This window comes from Sapajus apella, unplaced genomic scaffold (assembly GCF_009761245.1).
Source record: "Sapajus apella isolate SASKATOON/1434 unplaced genomic scaffold, GSC_monkey_1.0 scaffold22, whole genome shotgun sequence".
NCBI classification, from domain to species: Eukaryota; Metazoa; Chordata; class Mammalia; order Primates; family Cebidae; genus Sapajus; species Sapajus apella.
In genome coordinates this window covers 25,209,794-25,230,301 of record NW_022436962.1, presented here as the reverse complement: position 1 = coordinate 25,230,301, position 20,508 = coordinate 25,209,794, and the positions used below count along the sequence as shown (strand labels likewise).

At 35.6% G+C, this 20,508-nt stretch overlaps 1 protein-coding gene and 1 non-coding gene across 2 annotated transcripts in view; one reads left to right on the top strand and one right to left on the bottom strand.

The window, feature by feature from the left end:
• The window catches only part of DISP1 (dispatched RND transporter family member 1), a 166,296-nt gene that overhangs the window by 88,085 nt on the left and 57,703 nt on the right, over positions 1-20,508 (bottom strand). The window lies entirely within an intron of this gene.
• On the top strand, positions 4,513-4,616 carry LOC116559100. Its single transcript, XR_004272301.1, has one exon. It is a non-coding gene; the product is annotated as a small nucleolar RNA U13 (small nucleolar RNA).

The following is a 20,508-nucleotide window of genomic DNA, read 5'->3' as shown; positions in this document are numbered from 1 at the left end:
TAAAACCTGCAGCGGTCATCAGAGGCGCCTTTAATCTTAAATATTTTAGAGAAGAAAAACCCAAAGAGTAGCCCATTCCAGGCACTCAACATAGGATCATTACACTTTAGACAAAAATGAAGGTGGTAGATATTGAAAGTGAATTCTAACATTCTATTCCTATATAACAAAACTCACTATCTAATCTTATAATGAAAATTGCCATGACAAATAGGTTATAAGTGTTGGTTCAGGCACTGAATTTGTAAAGAAACACCAAAGGAGATGGGCATTCTAATACTTTGGCTAAAAAGCATCAATAACAACAAAAAAGCAGGCATATACAATTACTGATAGCAGAAAAGTACTTTATTTACTAAGCAGGTCATTGTATCAGAGTTCTGAGTTATGTTAGCAACAAGATGACTTATGCCTTAAAAAGAAACAGAAGAGACATTTTGTCACCATGCTGTTAGTAATATTCAGTACGTAGACCTTGCAAAGATCTGTCACCAACAATGTCTTATACTACAAGAGAATGAAAGATGAAAGAAAGAGTTGAGGAGCTGAAAAAATGAAGAACTAGTAAGTTCTTTTTGCATCCCTAAATTAAGGCATCTGCCTTGGTTAATCACCCAACACTGTTTGCTTTCCTGGATATCTTGGTCAATGACCAAGAGTTCTTATGACCTAAGTATGGACTCTTCTTAATATCTTCAAGTCACATTCCCTTACTCATACAGTCAAGAGAGCCCTCGATCACAGTGAAGGAATGTTATGCACTCCTCCTTCCCATCCCTATGGGATATTAGGCAATGAGCATTCATTCCTTCCTTTGCCAACTGTAATGGCTTGGTAATACACGTCTACACCCTGCTGGCTTTGAAAGGAGCTAGTCAAATCCAGCGTCAACAATCAAGCTCATATGCCCTATATAGAAACAAATGGAATTGTCACAAGTCTCTAAAATAATCCCTAATCTTGCATAAAGCTAAAATGTACCATTTATTTAGATCAAAAAAAACATAACTTTTGGAAACAACTGCTTTTCCCAATCTCTAATTATAATGCAATGATAGCTACTGTTGATACTGATACACTGACAACAGCTACTCAGAGACAGTGTCCAGGACAACCACAACTGAACTCAGATTTTAGAAAGCCAGGAGCATATGAAAAATGCTCAGTCGTTGTTATTATGATTTTTTTTTCCTTTTGTTCCTTCCTTTTTAATGAATGAATGAATGAATGAATGGCAGAGTCTTGCTCTGTCACCCAAGCTGGAGTGCAGTGGTACAATCATGGTACACCGCAGCCTCAAACTCCTGGGCTCAAGCATTCCTCCAGAGTCAGCTTTCTGAGTACCTGGGACTACAGGGGCACATCACCATACCTGACTAATTATTTTAATTTTAATTTTTAGCATGGATGAGGTCATGCTGTGTTGCCCAGGCTGGTCTTGAACTTCTTGGGCTCAAGAGATCCTCATGCCTTGGTCTCCCAAATTGCTAGGATTATAGGTGTGGGCCACCGCACCTGGCCTATGATTCTTACTTATTCACACCTTTTGACAGTGCCAAAAACTAAGGTTCACAAGATCTCTCACTATATCTCTGGGGAATGGGGGGAGAGAGGGAAGGTCGGATAATGGTCTCATATCCATAATAGTATTTGCAGTGCCTATTCTCACAGTGATAAATGACTATAATCTTTTCAAGAGGATAACTGGAAAAAAAGAGGGAGGCAAGAAGATGAAAAAGGAGGTAAAGTCATGGAAACATGTCATCTTATTTCTAAAGACAAAGCCCCTTGAACCGTTCCAAAGAAAACTTACAATCCAAATTAATAATAATGTACAGACATCACCAGGTCACACACACAAAAAAATTTTCTGAACCCAACTTCAAAGCATAAATTAATATCCCTTAGGTGTAATATATTTTGGAAGGCAATTAAATTTGTATATAGTAATATACACATTTATTTCTGGATTTAAGTATTATATTTGAAAAGTTCAACTAAGCATTTGTGTAAGTCTCCCTAAAAGAGTTTTTATTTTTAAGAAGTTTCTTTTAAAAACTTAAATCCTGGTCTCTTTGATCCAGACTAACTTCAAACAGAGAAGCAAGGAATTTCAAACAACCCAAAGATTTTAATGATTTCCTTCGGATCACCTAGCATTAGAGAAAACCTATGTAAGCTTGGGTTAAAAAAAAACCCAACAAAATAAAACAGTATGAGTTATATAAGCAGACCCTACCATTTTTTTTAAATTTAGAATGTATTTGAAAAAGATGAACTATTCCTACACTTAAGTACAAATGTGGAAATAAAACAAGTTATCACCACTTGGATTTAGAGTGTATCAAAGAGTTTGAATCTCAAATTTTATAAAAGTCATTGCAAAGATAAATACTAATTAGAGATTCTTATTTTATATTTTATTTACTCCATTTTTTTTTTCTTTTTTGTAGAGACGTAGTCTTGCTATGTTACCAAGGCTTATTTCAAACTCCTGGTCTCAAGAGATCCTCCCACCTTGGCCTCCCGAAGTGCTGATATTACAGGAGTGAGACACCGTGCCCAGCCTCACCTACTCTTTTACTGAATGTGTAGTGCTAATACCTTGCAACTGTATTTTTTTGAGACGGAGTCTTGGTCCATCACCCAGGCTGGAGTGTAATGGTGCAATCCCAGCTCACTGCAATCTCTGATTCCCGGGTTCAAGTGATGCTCCTGCCTCAGCCTCCTGAGCTGGGATTACAGGCACGTGCCATCACACCCGGCTAATTTTTGTATTTTTAGTAGAGACGGGAGTTTCGCCATGCTGGCCAGCCTGGTATTGAACTCCTGACCTCAAGTGATCTTCCCGCCTTGGCCTCCCAAAGTGCTGAGATTACAGGTGTGAGCCACTGTGCCTGGCCTGCTACTTTTTTTAAAGACATAAAGGTAAGTAGTAAAAGCAGAGAGTAAAGAGAAAAAGGAAGTCCATCACAGATAACATCTTATTGCTAAGCTAATAGAATTATTACAAGGGGAAAATAGTTCAAGTAATTTAGATATTTTATGATTCAACTTCTTTTTCAAATAAACTCTAACTTGGAAGTTCATATTCTAGATCATTTGGGTCTAATAGTAACATCTCTATGTTGATACATACAAGCTAGCATTCTGATATAAAAGCTAACGGTCTTATCTATAAAAATAAAACTTTATTTGCTTAATTTATAAATATTCTATAAAATAATTCAGTCTTAATATCATATTTCATTTCTATTGTATCGGTAAATCTTAAAAGAGAATACAAACAACTACCAAGAGTGCCAAGAAGGTGGGGTACAGGCCGTACTTCTCACATCAAATAAAGCTGATTTACTAAGTTCCAGTCACTACTGTTTCACTCTAGCCCAAAACTTTAAAGTATAATTAGAAGTTTTTTCAAGTACACATTTCTTGATTTTGTTTTCATGTTAGCATTTCTGCTGTAAATGCCTAGTCATACAGGTTGAGAGTGCAAATTGTCTCATATCCAAGATCACATCACTACTTTTGGCAACTATTCCTCATTCTTGCTCCCAAGACATCACACATCAATACTCAGACATGAAAGCACATCCCTATCACTCTGCCATTTTTCTAGCTCACATTCTTTAGTGAAACCTCAAATAACCAAATAAGTTCAACAAAAGTTTACTTAAACTTAAGAATATACTATGATTTGCTTTATTATTTTGCTGGCTAATTCGGCCTGACAATAAACTAAAGTTAAAAAGAAACACTTTGATTAATCCATGAGTCAACCCTCTATAATTAACCTTTAAGAAACCCATTTAAGAAAAAGATTTCGACAAATAAGGAAACCAAGGCAAACAGAAACAGAGGAGAAAAGAATGAAGAAAGGAAGTAATAGAAGGCAGACAGTAAAGGAAATGTGGGAAAAGGAAAACAGCCACAAGCTGATATCAAGTATCAAGGTGATAAATGTATGACATACACATCGAATAATGGGGAAGAACATAAGCAAAGCAGAAACTAAGGCAATCTGAGGGAAAAGTAGGAAACTGAGGGCAGAGGACAAAACACAACACTGAAAACAGGTAAGTCAGAAGAAAAAGTAGGTGATTTTTGCTGCAAAGTAATCTGGCTTCTAAAACAATTTATTGAGAGAAAAATACATAAATGGAGCAAATTTCTACTCGATGCAAACCTACAGATTAATTGCAAAGACATGAGGCTATGATTAAGCCCTCTTGCCAGCAGTGGTTCTTCTTTAAGTTGCAACTTACTTTTTTTCTTATAACCTCAAAACATTCATTATAATTCTGGACACACAGCAACTCAGTTAAAGCACATTAGTAAGAGCTTATGAAAAATAAAGTACTTCTGGGAATTCCAGAGACAAGAGTCAGATTCCTTTGGCCCATGGTCAAAGATCACATGAGTGCTGGCTGCTGCGACCACATACTCAATTCCTTGCTATTCTTTAAGTTAGCATCCACCATCTCACTCCCTCATTAAAATCATCTCTTCCTAGTCCACTTGTAGTACATAAGCAAGATGATTTGGTTTTCATGCTGGTGTGTGAAATATGCCTTCCTCAAACCTTGTTACTATGTTGGCACATTATCAGTATGACATGAAAACAAATGGATGAGGAACAGTGGCTCATGCCAATAACCCTAGTGCTCTGGGAGGCCGAGGCAGGAGGATCACTTGACGCCAGGAGTTGGAAATCAGCCTTGGAAGCACAGCAAGACCCTGTCTCTACAAAAAAATACACACACACACACACACACACACACACACACACACACACGCACACACACAAAATTAGCTGGATGTAGTGGCATGCATTTGAAGGCTCAGCTATTTTGGAGGCTGAGGCAGGAGGATTGTTTGCATGATCCCTGGAAATTCCTGAGAGTTTGAGGCTACAGTGAGCTTTGATTGCACCACTGCAATCCAGCCCGGACAAAAGAGCAAAACTCAGTTTCAAAAGAAAAAAAAATTTAAAAATTTAAAAAATAATCTCTTCCATCTATAAAAGAAAAAAAAGAAGGGTACTAGAAGGTACCCTTCCTTTAAGAGCTCTTTAACCCTTGCTCTACACAGTTTTATACTTGAAGCAAAGTAAATCCCAACTTCTCCCAGTCTCTTTGGTGCAAAGACACCTTTGTTCCCTAGACAATACAAATTGGAAGCAGCAACAGGCTTTGGTTTACAGAAGATTCTCTCTGGTGCTATGATATCACTTACTTTATACTGTACTAATATATAATTGGCCTTCATTCAGTCTAAGGATCAACCAAGGAAGAAAGTGAAAAACAGGTTTTAACTAAAGCTGATATAACACGAAGTGATAGAGCCTTTCAAATTATCTAAGCTAATCATCAGAAAAAAAAGAAAACACAACTTGAGAATATGGCATTTTACCAAGAAAAGAAAGCCCTGAAGACAATTACTGTGAATTTCTTAAAGATACGTATGTTGCTCATTTAAAGAAAACAAATACTAGAGCTTGCCTAGGAAAAAAGTCAGCCTAAAAGGATACCATCTCATTTATCTCAATACAGATACCCCAGTGCCTATTAGAAGGATTCCAAAAGGTTCAAAATAACGTCCCCAATCACTCTCTTACATAAACCCTGGCCAAACTACCTTCAAAATGAGTCATATACATCATTGCCTAAATGCAATTTGCTCACATTGCTCCTTTTCACTGCACAATCTCTATGAGAGTGACAAGCTGAATCCTAGATATCTCTTCAAGGTACACCTAAATTTCCTTTCCATTGCTTAGACTACTTTGACTCAGAAGTCATTCTCTCCTTTGGTTACCTAACAACTAGGTACTACTGGATATATTGGACATTTGCAGTATCTTAAGAGCTTTTTTTTTTTGTAGTTAAATTAAGGCTATAATTGAACGAATTGTGTTCACACATTCTCAAAAACAAGAAATGACTACTTACACCGCTAACATTTCAATCAGTTTCACTATATTTTCTAAGCTCACCATACCTTTCCTCTGGGACATTTTTTTCCTACTGAGTGCACCATTTAGTATTTCTTTTAGAAAGTTACGTGAATGGTAAATCCTCTTATGCTTTTATTCTACATATTTAAAAATGTCTTAATTTTGCCCTCATTCCATTTTTTTGTTTTGTTTTGGAGAGAGGGTCTTACTCTGACCCCAGGCTGGAGTGCCATAATGCGATTCGTGACTGACTGTAGCCTTGATTTTTCAAGCTCAGGTTCTCCCACCTCAGCCTCCTGAGTAGCTGGGACTACAGGTACACACCACCATATCTGCTAATTTTCGTATTTTTTATAGAGACAGGGTTTTGCCATGTTGCCCAGGCTGGTCTTGAACTCTTGCTCTCAAGCAATCCTTCCACCTTGGTCTCCCAAAGTGCTGGAATTACAGACATGAGCCACTGTGCCCAGCCTCATCCTTGAATAATAATAATTTGGAAAAATGACATTAGGGATGTTACAGAGCCAGGAGACAACCTGCTCAGTTTCTGGTCACTAAACTGTTTTTATCCTACTTTTCCTCCTTAGTCCACAGCTTCCAATAACACAGCCCCAGGCAGAACTGGCAGCTAACTTTTTAGTGTCTATTAACAATGATGGAAATCAGGCTGGGGAAAGGATTCTCCTGGCTTCCACTACTTCCTTCAAGAATTGAGCTTGGTTCTATCCCCCATCTCCTGAGAAATGGCTGAGGAGTAGTTAAGCAACTTTCCACTTCTGAGCAGAAGCTTGGCAGGCTCAGAGTTCCAGCCAACTTATCACTTTCTATTTCTGGTCACCTCCTGGTCCTTAGAGATGTCTGTCTTGATTTTGAGGCTAGGTATGTCGTTTTAGTTTTCTCTTTTATATTCTTTTGTTGCCATGAGGGATATGGTGTTGAAACAAGACCTTCATGGAGCCACCTGACTGGAACTCTCCTGTGTTTCTCCTTGGCACCAGAGTGCTCTGCATGGTGCCAACTACAGAACAGTTGATAAATGCTGATAATTAACTTTTATATGATAAGTTCAAGTAAATGTGCATATATGCAAACATGTCAATGGGGTCCTAAAAAACAAGAAAAGAGAAATAACACATTCATAAACAATCCTAGTGGCATGTAGGTTTTACTCGCTTTGATTTGTAACAATCATATTGTGCATCTTATCAAAATGAATGTAATAATATCCTGGGTATTCATAATGAGCTTCAAACAGTTATAATGTTTAGAAAACCAGTGAGCTGATAGGTATAAATCACTAAACACAGTGTTGACACATCTCTTTCTGACTTCCTCTGTTCTCTACATACAATACATTATTGAATCAGAGAATTCAATACATTATTGAATTATAGAATTCTAAAAAATGTTTATCTTGAATCAAAAACTGAAATGAACATGAATCAACTTGAGTAGTTTTGACCCATGCAGCCTAAATCATCCTTAGAAGTAACCCATCCCAAGTCTTTTTTGTGGAAAGTGTATATTCTAAGGAAGAATAAAGTGTATCCCAAACCACATCATACAATGAACTTGAAAAGTGTAGTATATCTACATCACAAAGAGAAAAATAAATAATCTCCAGGAATTCTTTTCTTTTTTTTTTAAAGAGTCAAAGACTAAAAACTAATCAGGGTATCTTCTGCAGTGATCAGGAGAATATGATCTTTGCTTCTGGAAAAGGCGTCTACTTATTTTACATCAAAATATTTATGCTATAAAGTGAATTCATTAGGTTATTGATTTCAATTAAAATAATGTTTAAGAACATCCAGGCCAGGCACAGTGGCTCATGCCTGTAATCCCAGCACTTTGGGAGGCCAAGGCGGGGGGATCACCAGGTCAAGAGATCGAGACCATCCTGGTCAACATGGTGAAACCCCGTCTCTACTAAAAATACAAAAAATTAGCTGGGCACGGTGGTGCGTGCCTGTAATCCCAGCGACTCAGGAGGCTGGGGCAGGAGAATTGCCTGAACCCGGGAGGCGGAGGTTGCGGTGAGCCGAGATCGTGCCATTGCACTCCAGCCTGGGTAACAAGAGCGAAACTCCGTCTCAAAAAAAAAAAAAAAAAAAAAAAAAGAAAGAAAGAAAGCAAGTTTATTAAGGAATAAAAGAATGGCTACTCCACAGGCAGAGGAGCCCAGAGGGCTGCTGGTTACCCATTTTTATGGTCATTTCTTGATTATATACGAAACAAGTGGTAGATTATTCATGCCTTCCCTTTTTAGACCGTATAAGGCAACTTCCTGATGTTGCCATGGCATTCGTAAATGTCATGGTGCTGGTGCAAGCGAAGCAGTGAGGACGACCAGAGGTCACTCTCTCGCCGTCTTGGTTTGGGTGGGTGTTGGCCAGCTTCTTCACTCCAGCCTGTTTTATCAGCAAGGTCTTTATGACCTGTATCTTTTGCTCACCTCCTGTCTTATCCTGTGACTAAGAATGCCTCAACCTCCTGGGAATGCAGTTTGGCAGATTTTAGCCTTATTTTACCCAGCCTCTATTTAAGATGGAGTCGTTCTGGTTCAAAAGTCTCTGACAACTTTGTAGCCACCCTAGAAGTTAAATAGTTTAAACAAGAAAAAAGTACCCCAAAGCACATCAACCTGTTTTTTCCAGGAGTGGAAATAAATATGCCATGAATCTGTTATATTTTCCTTCCTTGTCTTCTTGTAACTTAGTATCCATTTTAGAGAGCTCTAAAAAGAGTTACGGGTCTGATAAAGATGCCACTGTTCACATGTTGAATATATTTGCAGTATCTTCCTCTCAAGTTTTAAAAAGAGCAATTGCTGGTAATTAGTTGATCCTAGGTAGAGGGAAACAAAAATATTTGAGGGCAGGAAATAAGCCTTCCTTCTTGGTATTTCTGGAGTTTACCTAGCAAGTGCTCAAAAGTTAGATAAATGGATGAAACCACCCATTGCTTGTTAAATTTTTTAGATAACATATTTTTACAGATGGCACTATAGCAATACATAGTTAATGGTAACATTTTATGCACTCTTGAGTAAATCCTCAAAGTCCTATAAAAATATTTTTAAATTTGCTTTTACTCATGCTTAATTTTTAAATAATATTTATTCAAATCCTAGAACAAGTTTGAATGAAGTCATACAAGTTATCCAAGACTAATAACCTCATAGAATAAATGAAATTTATTAATGATAAAGGAAGTTTTCAGATAGACCCAATTAAGTCAATTTTATAATTTTATTAAAGTTTGACAGAAGAGTCCATGTAAGTGCAATAAAGTTTAATGGAAACTCAGTCTGGTACTAAAAAAGTAGGTATTATATGCAATAAAAGTATAAATTATAAATAACAAATAGTCATAAGAATTCTGAATTTCCTCAAAATTAGCCAACATATACTTACAATAGAATTTATACATTCAGTTAAGAAGACAGTTACAGTGATGCTATACATTGTTTGTACAGTCTGCATTTGAAAAATGAATTTATTCTTCTAAGCCAAAGTTAATGGTTGTTTGAAAATGAGGCTCATTACATGATTCTGCAAATGTACTCTGTAATAACTAACATTACCACACAGCTGTATAAACATATTTACCATGACATATTCTTTTCCTCCAGGTGTATGTTTTCCATTCTGAGCATTACTAATACGCATCTGAGACTAGTCTGATTTAGAACTAACATTTAAGGGAAGAAATATTTCTTAAGAAATATTTTAACTATTTATAAAACAATATTTTAACCCCAAAACACTTAATACATCATAATCCATGCTCCACCTTGTTCTTAAATGGTTTTATGATAGTTACTTCTTTCTAATTGTAGATCTGTTAATAATAGAATCCTCACTTAAAAAGTCAATAAAATCAGTCCTGAAATAAATTATCTGATTTGTATTTACCAGCACACATATTTGCAGCATGAGCAGTTTTTATGTCTTCCTAGTAACAAATACAGTTTTTGAAAGTAAATATATACAAAAATATAATCAAATGACTAGAAATTATTTGTTAAAATATGAGTCTCTGACTAAACTAAAGATAAATTATCCTTTCTAAATTTATGTAAAGTATCCTATTAAGAGAGAAGCTGTCAGAAACAAACTTTAGTTTCTTTCTAACATCATGAATACTAATGTACTAAATGCTACTGAAAACGTCTATAAATATGTTCCTATATAAATAACACCTTTGGTATACGTAGTTCAGAACAAATGGCTTAGTAATGACTTATCATGATGTAACAGTGAAGACTAAATTACTACTTAAGAGCAGAGGCTTAGGAAGCTCACACAAATTTTCTATCTAACAAGTAATTCAGACAATCTTGGAGATTACCTTTTAATTCTGGGAATGTAAACTACATTAAAAGCCTCACATTGGCAGGCACTGGTTTTAAAAGATATCTAAACCTTTACATAATAGACAGGAGAATATCTTTTCAGCTTTTGTCCAATATCTATTAGCTTCAACCTTCCCGACTAGGGAAATGAATGAGAAGACTATTTTTCTTTTCCATAAAAGGAATTTGAGTGGTAGGAGTACACAATTCATATGCTAGGTTTTATTTGATCTAAGTAAGGCTGCCACACAAACACCAAAGCAGATAAAAATAAAAATAAAATGTATTTAAGCACAAATTTGATGCTTATGTACTCTATTGCCTCCTTCTGAAGAAACACCCAAACATAAGTCTTCCAATGCACAGAAGTAGTTCTCTTCCCCAACCTCTGAGCAAACATCTCAGAAACTGGGAATGGCTTAGGTAACTCCTATATAAAGAATTTAGACTACTAATCTTTACTATACTTGAAAGGCAATGTCAAATATCTATGATACCATCTAATTTTACGTAGTGTAGATTAAGGTCACACTACATCTGAAGTTCTTAAACAGTGATCACAAAGTTAGCTTAAACAACATGAGCTCTTTACAAACAGTCTGCATAACTTTCTGTTTTCCCTCTCAACACAAAGGGAAAGAAAAAATAGGCAATTCATTATATTAAAACAGATATCCCAAGTTATCCAATATCCTAGTAAATATATTTACATTTATAAATTTAATATTTACTTTTTCTAATACTTATTGAGACATACCAAAATACCCATTTCTTTGCTCATTTTGATTCTTGTATCTCACACTTTCCTTCTGGGTTCAATTTCCTTTTAGTGAAGTATATGTTTTTATAGCATTTCCGATAAAAATCTATGAGTATTGGCCAGTGGCTCATGCTCATAATCCCTGCACTTTGAGAGGCCAAGGTGGGTGGATCACTGGAGGTCAGGAGTTCCAGACCAGCCTGGCCAATATGGTGAAACCCTGTCTCTACTAAAAATACAAAAATTAGCCGGGTGTGGTGCTGGATGCCTGTAATCCCAGCTACTCAGGAGGCTGAGGCATAAGAATCACTTGAACCCAGGAGGCAGAGGTTGCACTAAGCAGAGATTATGCCATTGCACCTCAGCCGAGATTGTGCCACTGCACCCCAGCCGAGATCGTGCCACTGCACCCCAGCCCAGGCGACAGAGTGAGTGAAATGCTATCTCAAAAACAATAAAAAACAAAAAAAATCAGTAAGTATTATACATCCTCAGTCTCAGCAGGTCCCCAAATATCTTTTTTTTTCACTCTTACTCTTAAATTATTTCCCTCAGTACTCATTCCCTCAGATATCATTCCATTGCCTTCTGTCATCTATTAGAAGTCCATTGTCAATCTTCATTTTCATTCTTGGTAGAAAAACCTCTTTTATCTCTAGTCACTGTTAATACTTTCTTTTTTTCTTTCAGATATCTATTTCCTACCTTTTCTTGTCTCCTCAAATCTGTCACAAATCCTTCATCCTCAAGTTTGGCTCATGACCTACTTCACTAAGAATACAGTAAGAATATACAAGCAATCAGAACAGAGCTTCCACAACTTATCACCATCAGAGCTATTCACCTACCAGCATCTGTTTGTAGGTTAGTTTTCTGCAATCCTGCATGTTTCTGGAGATGAACTGTCCTCACTTCTAAGAATAATCCTTCTATTTGTGTACTGTATTTCACTCCTCTCATCTACTCAAGAAGACCATCAAATAATTCTCGTTTTTCTCATTCTCCCTCCCTGTTGGATCATTCCCAATAGCATACAAATATGCTTTTACTTTTCCCATTTTAAAAATAACATAAAACAAGTAAAATGCCTTTCTCGGTCCTACAGCTCCCTAGAAATAGTAGATAGATTTCCCCACAAAGTACCTAACTTTAGCTCCTCCTCATCACTCTGTTGATCTATTAGTAATGATAACAGTTAACTTGATGGGGATCATACTTCAATCAACTGAAAACATCACTGACTTCACTACCTTCCTCTTGATCTCCCATCTCTAATTTGTTAGGTGAGCTATCAACCTGCCTTAAAAATCTGTCCTGGGTATTTTGGTTGTTGCTATTTTAATTTCAAGCCTAAGTACAGTTAAGTTTCAGTCTTTCTGACTATCCAAGTATATAGTTTACAAATTTGCTTAGGATCATTACTTTTACACATCGGAATTAATCCATTACTCAATAGGATCTCCAACAGAAAACAAAACAAACAAAAAACAGAAGCACTGAAAATCAACAAATTAAATATGCAGTAATGTCAAAATTACTCATCAACTAGATTTCCTTTTTAATGTATCTCGTCTACTGACACAGACAATCCAAATTAACTGTATCATGTGAGTCGGTATGTATGAAATAAATCATTTCACATACATTGTTTCATTTTAATCCTCATTCGTAGCAAAAGAGGCAAGTACTATGATTATCCTCTTTTTATCAATAAGGAAATTAAGGCTTAAAAAGTTGTCCCTAGTTATACAATGAGAAAGTGATAGAATTGACATTCAAACCTAGAGAGTCTGAATCTACAGCCTAAATTCTTAACCACTGTACTATACTCAACCTTAATTCTACTGGTTAATATTAATAAGGAAATATATCTGATGATTTTAAGAACTAAACTACCTGTATTTTACTTGTTTTAATCTTACTAGCCTCTTCTTGAGTAATTTTAGCCAACTTTGGACATATAATATAGTTTACTTCCAAATCCTTATTTCCAACCTCAACCTTTCCCTTGATCTACAGAAAGAATTTTCTATCTTTCTATTGGATATTCTACCTGAAAATGGTGAAAATACTTTAATCACAGCTATAGGTAGAAAATTATCTTTGATTATTCTTTCCTTCACATCATGTTCAGCTGGCCATAAGGCCCCATCTATCTATTCTACCTTCAAAATGTCTCTGGAATTGTCTCACTTCACTCTTCCTCTGAGTTTCTATGCTTCAGCTACACTTCATTTCTTAAATGAGTCATGCTTCTCCAATGCATTACCTTCACACATGCTGTTCTCTCTTCCTGAAAAGTCGTTCCCCCTCTTCTCTTCACCTAGCTAACTCCTGGTATTATGAGTTGGATTATGTCCACCTCAAATTCATATATTGAAATCTTAACCCTCAGTACCTCAGAATGTGACCTTACTTAGAAATAAAAGCTGTTGTAGATGTAATTTGTTAAAATGAGTTCGTACTGGAGTAGAGTGGGTCCCTAATCCCATATGACTGCTGTCCTTATAAAAACGGGAAATCTGGACACAGAGAAGCATATGGGGAGAACACAATGAGAATGTGAAGGCAGAGATCAGGTAATGTGTCTACAAACCAAGTAACACCAAAGATTTCCAATAAACCACCAGAAGATTAAGAGAGAGGCATGGAACAGATTCTCCTTCATAGCTCTCAGAAGGAACCAACCCAGGATACACCTTGATCTTGGACTTCTAGCCTCCAGAACTGACAGACAAAAAAATTTCTGTTGTTCAAACCACCCAGTTTGTCATACTTGTTACGGCAGCCCTAGCAAACTAACACCTACTTGCAGCTCAGATTTAAGCTCAAATGTTACTTGCTCCAGAAAGTCTTCCCCGATTCCCCCAAAATGGACTATCTCTTACCTCCTTCATTTATCAGCTCTCATAAACACTCATTACTTTCCTTTACAGCATTTATCATATCATGTAATTAATTATACTAATACTTATCTCCTCTACTAGTCTGTAAAGTAGATCAGCTCAGGTACTTGATTAGTTCTCCCTATATTACTGTCTTTGAAGCACTGATCCCTATCTAAGTGATGTTAATCATTTATTTAAGCACTTACTGTATTTATTACTTGTCTCTTCCTCCACAGAGCATAACCCTAGATTAGAGAACAGTGCCTGGCACATAGTTGGTGTTCGATAATTATCTATCAAATCAACTAATGCATAAACTCCAATAGAAGAACCCATGTCTGTTTTGCTCACTAATGATTACATACCCAGTTCTTAACATATAGAAAGCTGGTCATATAGAAAGCAATAAATAATTATACATGTTGAATAAATGACCCTATTTGATAATGACAAATATTTCATTATAAGGAAGCTTATCACTTTAAAAAAATCACTTGTAAATATTAACAGTTTGGAGATTATAACCTTCCATATGCTAAACTAAATATTTTTTAGTTACCTCAATTTGTTTCTACTTTCCAGTTGACATTTAATATTTCGAAATATATGCCAACAAAACAACTTGAAAGGCACAGCTTTAAGCTATGACTGATTTCAGAATGATTTAACTTCGCAGAATAAAGATACAAAACTTTTCATTACTTCCCTGGTTAAGGTTTCTGCTCTGGAATAAAATGAAAAAGTACAAGCGTAAAAGAAGTTTTTTCAAGATAATGAAATCAGAAATTGTCTTCATTTTATTATATATTGCTGCAGTAATGCTGGCAACATTAAGTAATTTTTAAAAGATATTTTTACCATTATCCCACGTCTGTTAACCTAACAGGGATTTCCTGTTTCTATGTCTCGTGTAGTCTCTATCCCAAGGCATATACAGTTCATGTAGTTTTACTAAAACATGGCTCTATGAAAAAAAAAATAGTTGTATGGGGAAACCAATGAAAAATTTACATTTGGAAGAAAAACTGTATCACAGAAGCCAAAAGATATTATCCCAAGCACTACTGTTTGCATTCTCTCACCTTTAATCAGAAAATCTCTTGAAAGAGTTCCCTTTAAACAGGAGTCTTAAGGAACTAAGAAAAAGTACTTACTGGAGGAAAACAGAATCACCTATCATCAACCAGTTCAACAGACAAGGTGTACAAGGTAACTAGATACCAAACAAAACCCTAGATTTCAAAGGATTAAACATCAATTTATTTAATACTAGCCTGCTTAGATTTTGAGGGCTTTTTCTTCCCCTATTCTTCACATAAAACACATTGACCTCAAAAGAATCCCAACACCTTTTCCCAAAATATGCCATATACTATAATAAAAAATATAAAATTTATATTATATTATACACCCAAATTATAAAGTATATTTTTAAAGAGTTAACAATCTAAAGGGAAAAAATTTTATCTTAAATGTTTCAAGGCAACGTTTCCAACACAAAAAAAATGATAAACGTTTGAGGTGATGGATATGCCGAGTACTTGGATTGATCGTTGTACATTATATGTATAGAAATATCACTAGGTACCCAATGAATATGTACAAATATTATTTGTCCATTTAAAAAAATTTCTGAAGAGAAAAAAGTAAACATCTAAATAAACTAAGAAATCTCTTCAGAGCCTTTCAAATTAAAAAAAAAAAAACACCACACATAAAAATGACACAAAAAAAATGACATAACCAGTTACTCAAGATAAAGTTGTCACTAAAATAACAAAAAGAAACCTTGCATTTTACTTGTTCTGTAAAAGTTGATATTGTTGATGTTTAAGGAGATTTAGTTACTCTCTCAGTATTTAGGAGAAAATAAGAATTTTCTAAATACTTTCTGGTTTGTCTGTTATCTTCAATGTGCATCAAGATACATTCTGATAAATACACTACATAACACAAAATTTAAAATAGCCTCTCCCATTACTTTGGGCATTCTAATTTTACAATTTGTATGCCACCCCACCCTCAGCATTCCCTTGCTCCAGAAAAAAAAATTTACTTAAAGTAAAATGTTTTACCCCTTTCACCCAATAAAAATATTAAAGAAATTTTACTTAAAAAAAATCTTTTTGTTAAGATTGGCATCTTCAATTTATGTAATAACTTGAATTTTTAACTTTTTAAAAGATGGTTTGTTCAATATATACAATGTATTTAGGGATTTGCTGTCTTATTCACATCCATGCAGTAAGTAGCCAGCCTATATTTCATATGTGATGCTCATTACAATTGGATAGTACATCTAAAGTTAAAAATTACTAGCAAGCCTTTCTTTCCATTATATACCAATCACTTAGAAGTGAACTCAGGAAACTCAAGTAGGGCTATGTTGTGATATTTCAGGTAATTTTATAAAGCTAAGCCATCTCCTAGAAATGTTCTTAAATGAAACAACTAGTATGAAATGCAACCTGCTCGTAACAGTCAGGCGGATCAATATTGAAAATCTACCCAAAATTGTGAACTGAAACTTCTACAGTCAACATTTTAGGGAATGTGAAGCCCAGAACCCAGAAGGGCCCCAATCTGAATCCAGATTTAATATCAGTGACTGAAATAACGAAATGACAATGGTTTAGCAGTGCCGCTTGTCTGCTAAGGTGACCTCTCTACCCTGTTCCAATCTGCCAAATTAGTACAAAAGATCTGTTACCATTCTCAAAGACATCAACATTTTGAATATAAAAATATTAAAAACCAAAACAATGTGATACTTATAAATTACCTAATTCAGGAAATATTATGCTTAAAACTAACATAAGTATGTTGAACTATGAATTTAAGAGTAATGAAGAAGAAACTACTGACAAGTTTCTTTAATCTCAACTGCCTGAAAAATGCCCAGATATTCTGGCTACAATCAGAACAGCCAATCAGAAAGATGACAAACAGGCAGGAAAATAAGGGCTTGTACTTCAGGTATTCAAACAAGTATTTCAAAAATGTGCCTGCCTTAACGAGCAGCATTTTAAGGGGGTAACATACACCAGCTTTCAGTTTCCAATTTCCCACTAACCTGACATCAAGAAAGAAACCTGATAACTTGGTGTCTCTGAAACTGAACCTTCAGCTTCTGTGATTATTTTTCCCCACTCAAAATCCTTTTTAGCTGGTTTTTAAAAATGTCTCACCCACATACTTTGTGTTTATGTAAAGTTGTGCATTTATCTATAAACAAACCTTCCTCAGAAATGACTGCAGTTAAACATGCCAGTGTCCAAAGAATTCTGAGAGATGCATTACATCAAACCAGAAATTCCCATAAGGAATCATTTTGAGCAACTAATCCTCTGCCTCTAGGTAAACCAGATTAATTCCAAATGATCTCTCTCGAAACTCTTAAGTAAACATGATGTTTCAAATCACTTGTAACTACTTTCAACTCTCTTTCGGCAAAGGATTTTTGTTTCTAGGCTTTCTAGGTCAAATCACTGGCCCTATGTAGGCGAAGATTGCCTCGAATTGCTCAAAGGAAATACAACATAAATGGTCTCTCAAAACAGTTCTGACATCAAAGTCTGATCTGGCTTCCTATACCTTCAGAATTGACAGGGTTAGTCTATGCAAGCTAAGGAACTTCAAAGAGCTGGTACCTAGCCAGCCACATTTGTGCTCAGTTGTCTTCTACACCAAGTTAATCCTCCTTAAGGAAGAAATGTAGGTATTCTTACCAGGGAGATCTAAACTTTATCTTCATAGAGTCAGTGGAGCTTTATCTGAAAATAAGTTTGGGGCTTTGGCTGGTTTTTGCAATGTGATTTTAAAGCACATGGTAGATGCTCAATATAAACATTTCATGACTATAGGAATGTCTGAATCTGGACAGCATGTGAAACAAGCGCAGACTAACAGGTGTGGTAGCTGCTCCTATCACTGGTATTACTGCCTAATAAACCTCAAAACATTGCGTCTCTTGCTGTCTCTGCCATTCTCTCAGCACTCACTGTTCAGACTTTCTGTAGCCTACCTCTCTGTGCCATTAGCATCTGAAAAATGTAGAAGAGAAGTATAAAAGAAATTTGTGTATGACTTCCATTATCTGAGTTGGAAAGGTGTCACTGAAAGGTCTTTTCCCTCATCTCCTTGTCTCCCCATGGCTGATATGGAGGAACTCTGAATGCTATATTATATACATCAGTTTAAGCCTATACATCTCCTTCCAAGTTGCCCTGCGAAGGACTTTTCAAGCTTATTCACATGGCAAAGCACCAGAAAATCATGATGCTCTTTATATTTAATTCTGTCACACAAATTAGGAATAATCTCAGTAGGAGAAAGTATTACTCTATGTGCATGTAAATGTATATATATGTGTATATATACATATTACATTGTATTGTTATTGATGTGTGTGTGTGTGTGTGTGTGTGTGTATGTGTATCTAAAAACAAACACCTCAACCAAGGGAACCAAGGGCCTGTGTATTACAACAAAAGACAACCTTATAATTGCATACGATCATTTCAAGGTCTTCCATCAATAACAATATAATGTAATTGTTTATCTTGCTATTGATGTTTACTAACAGAAAGTAACAACAGATATGAACAATGTATAAGAGAAAAACTAAAATTGAGCAAATTCTATCCATCTAGCTTATTTTTCAGTCAACTTGGAAAAAATTACCTTTACTGGAATTAGCAGAAAGACAACCAAGGCAGCTTGTGGGATACCACAGTGCATAGATGCTTAATTTGAGAATCACAGCTATGACATAATCAGAAAGAATAAAAGAGAGGGGTAGCTGCATCCTAAACACAGCCCTTAAGTGTTTTCCTACCAACTGTCTGTGGAGAAGCATTTTGGAGGCCATGAACAGCCATGGCAACCCCTTCTTCCTTAGCTTAGGAAGAAAGAAACTCTCCTAGACACTGCAGAGACCCTTCCAGAGGATGTGCAAGGTAAAAAATATTTTCATAACAATAAAAAGTCATTAGGTGCCTTTTTTTTCACTCTCATTCTCTCACAAGCATTCATTGGAATTTTCCACAGGCTACATTATGTATGATATTACAACAGATGGAACATAAAAGCAGATAGGAAAATCTAGCTGTCTTCTATAAATCAGACAGCAAAGAGAGCTGCAAACAATGCAAACCAATATCACTATTCTAAACTTTTTTATTTTAGAAAACACAGTCATTTTTCATCAAATGTTATTTACGTTAATGTGAAATAGGTTGATTGTATTTTTAAAAATTGATAAATGTGCTTTTTAAAAATTCTGTTTTGGTTGGGTGCAGTGGCACACAGCTGTAATCCCAGCATTTTGGGAGGCTGAGGCAGGCAGACCACTTAAACTCAGGAGTTTGAGGCCGGCATGGGCAACATGGCAAAACCCTATCTCTATCAAAAATGCAAAAAATTAGCCGGATGTGGTGGCATGTGCCTGTAGTCCCAAGTACTTGGGAGGCCGAAGTTGGAGGATCACTTGAGCCCAGGAGGCAGAGGGTGCAGTGAGCTCTGATTGTGCCGCTATACTCCAGCCTGGGTGACACAGCAAAACTCTGTCTCAAAAAAAGAAAAAATTCTATTTTAATTTCTATTATTGTAAAGATATATATATATATATATGTCTCATAAATAAAAGCTCTATGAGGCCCTCAATCAACTTTAAGAGTATATGTTAATGGTTTTCTCTACAGACCAAAAAAATTGAGAACCGCTGGCTTAGGAAGGCTGAAATTACTAGAAGACTGAAAGGATGATACTAGCAAAGCCACATGGATGTGGCATAGATGAGACTCCTGGATGTGGGCCTAGAGTGACACCTAAGCAACCCACATTCCTGCAGTGCCTGGGTGAGTTAATCACTCATACTTAGAGCAACATCGCTATAATAATTTTTTAAAATGTATTTTGAAGACCAGATCTTTTATTAATTGGAACTAGATCAATTTACTTAAAGTAATATACTAATTAATCACTTAAAGTTTGAGCTCCCTTAAATTCTGATATTGAGGGGAAGTGGGGATCTTTTGTTTCCATAGATACTTAATCCCAAATGAAGGGTCTCCAATTCAAGCTAAACTATACTGGATAATCACAAAGCTTCTAAATATCAGATATCCTGGAAATATCCTGAAAAACACATTTTTATTTAGTCAAGGTAGAGAACTATCAACATCTGCCCTCAACATTTTTTCCCAAAAGAAAGTCATCATTTCTATGCTACATAGTAGCAGAATCTAAACTTTTGTTTTCTTTCCTTCATGAACAAAGTATTCCTGAGCACATACCCCAAATATATGTTATAGAAATGTACTTCTATATCAAAAAATTATGTAAATACAAATATACACAAAAATTAGAAAATTTAAAAGGCTAGATGGGTGAAGCAAATAATATTTTATAATTTATTAAAGTTTCCAAAACGTTCAATAAAACATTATCTGTTCATTATTTCTGTAGTAGCATACTGAGAGCAATGTTATTACACGTTTTTTCTTTTCTTTTTTTTTTTTTTTTTTTTTTTTTTTTTTTTTTTTTT